This window comes from Phaseolus vulgaris, chromosome 7 (genome assembly GCF_051622355.1).
Source record: "Phaseolus vulgaris cultivar YP4 chromosome 7, ASM5162235v1, whole genome shotgun sequence".
NCBI lineage: Eukaryota > Viridiplantae > Streptophyta > Magnoliopsida > Fabales > Fabaceae > Phaseolus > Phaseolus vulgaris.
The window spans coordinates 57,569,140-57,571,819 of NC_143504.1; positions in this window are offsets into that span (position 1 = coordinate 57,569,140).

Consider the following 2,680-nt stretch of genomic DNA (forward strand, 5'->3'; position numbering starts at 1 on the left):
TTTTTTAACCTTAATACTTATATAAGAGTTGAAATATTTCTAAAATATTTTATTTATTAATTTATTTTTTATTAATAAAAAAATTGACTATATATCAATAGTTCCAAATTTTGCTTATTTTTTAATTTCTGTGTAATTTTCCCTCACCACTCCACTTTTAAATATATATGAATAATTTTAAAGTAAGATAGCAACCCATCGACATATGTAATCTATAATTTAAGGGGAAAATTCGAACCTGATATTAAACTCATACAGTTTACACAAATGAGTAAAAGTAACACATTTGTTAACATTATGTAATATTGAATTAAAATTTATAAAAATGTATAAAATGAAGAGACTCCAAACTAACGAGTTTGGAAAAACTTTATAAATTTTAATAAATTTCAATCAATAATAAAATTCATATTAAAAAGGTACATAATATATATATATATATATATATATATATATAAATCAAATTTCCCAAAAGTTAACTTGAAAAGAAATCCCTTTTATACTGATTCTTCAAATCTGATTGTTCTGATAAAAAAAAATTATAGCTATTAGATTAAGAAGAATAAAAACTCTATAACAATACTTTTAAAGTAATTTGAATTGCTCTTCATATATATCCATTATATACAGAGACACACACACATGATTATAAGAAGAATTTGTTTATATTGTAATGTTAATTTTTGTGGTTTAAAGGAAAGCATTGTAAGGGTATGAGAGAATAATTGAAAAGTAAGGTCCCATTTTGTGGGTTTGATATTTGATGAGCAGTTGGGGTTGTTCTTAGTATATTATAATAATGGAAGATAAATTAGGTGACCCAATCCCATTCATCATTATATGAAAGGTTTATACATAAAAGCCAAAAGATTGGTGGAATTTGACCAAGAATCTTCTCCCAAATCATTTTCTTTCCTTTGCATAAGTAATTCTACATTTTAAACCCATCAATTCTTTTCCCACCGTTTACCTCGCTTCAACAATCATATCATTCCCCATTTATCTAAATAATATTAGCATATATAATTATAAATCAAATTAGACACAAGAAGTTTTGTATGATATCTGATGTAGACAAAAATACTCTTCGTGACACTTTTGTTTTTGTGATAGTCATTAATGAAAATATTTTGTACAATTTAGATTTTTTTCTGTGATCCTTGTTTTGGTTTAAGGCATTAAACTTTGATCATATGTTAAGACATAGAATCTCTGATTCTTTCAAAATTCAAATTATGTTAAGAAAAATTTGCAAGTTGCAAAACTAGGCTCTGATTCATGGATGAAGAAATATACTATTTTGGAAGAAATAAGACTTTTGAGATTTTTAACGTGATAGGAAAACCATAGAATTCAAGTGAAATATTCATGGTTAATTAACTATTTGATGGGATTTTAGAATAATATACGTATACACTCATTGCAAAGGGATATCTTTTACTTCTAGGATTACATAAACCTTTCCTCGAGTTTACAAAATAATACATTCATGATTATATTTTTCATTGTTATACTTTGATGGAGAATTATCATAATTCAGTGTAAAAAAGTTATTTGAGTAAGTTTTTTTTTCTATATTAAATTTTTTATTATTATTTAAAGATATTGTGAAATTATAAGTGAAATATAAACCTCATCTTACTAAAATTAATTTTATAAAATTGAGTTAAATTCTCTTTCTAAAATATTACCAATATTTATTTTAATAAACATTTTTAAACTTATAATACATTATAATGTATAAATATAATATATTTTTTAATCGATAAAAAGAATTAAACAAATACTAATATTTAAGAGATCTTTCGACTCTTATAAAAAAAATTATTTATACATAATTTCAACACACCTAACTTAACAGATATCCTATAAACACATCTTTCAAAATCGTGATTGTTTTATCTATATACCATCCATTGATACCTGGAGGAAAAACTCTAGATGATACAAAACATTATTATAATTTAATGATTTAAAAATGGAAATAGAAAAAGCAAGGTTGGTGTAATATAGAAGGAATTGGTGATGTTCACTTCAAAATAAAGCTTAAGTATATATAAATAATTTGATGCCAAATTTTGCAATCAACATTGTAATCTGAACTTCCTCCAAATATAGGTTTAGGCAAAGAGATTGCCCATATGACAAGAACACCTAAACCTAAACTGGTTGACACATATAGCATGGTGAAAGGAAAAGGTATGTAGAGTATGGTTGTTAGAAAGGAGAAGAAGATTAGTGAAGTCAAATCAAGTACTACAAATTTCAATTTCAGAATTCTATTTCTGCATATGCTTCCGGCATAAACAGTTTACGCAACCAATATGTGGTAAGGCCATGGTCTAGGATAGCCTTCAAAGCTCCAAAGTTAGCTCTTCTTAGACATTACCTACAATCATGGTGTTATTACATTTCATCTTAGGTCTCCCTTAATTATTACAACACTCCACCAAGTTATGTTCTTATGCCCATGCCTCTTCGGAAGGCTATTCGGCAAATAGCTGCTTATGGGAAAGCCAACAACAAATACAAAATATCAATTTCATTCTAAATTCTTTGCTTTGCCATGTCTTCAATCTCCAATATTTGGTACCTTATCTTATTATGTTGCCCTAAGAAGCCATATTGAGTTATTAAAGCAAGGGACATAAATGGGTGTTGTTGTTCATGTTCATGTTCA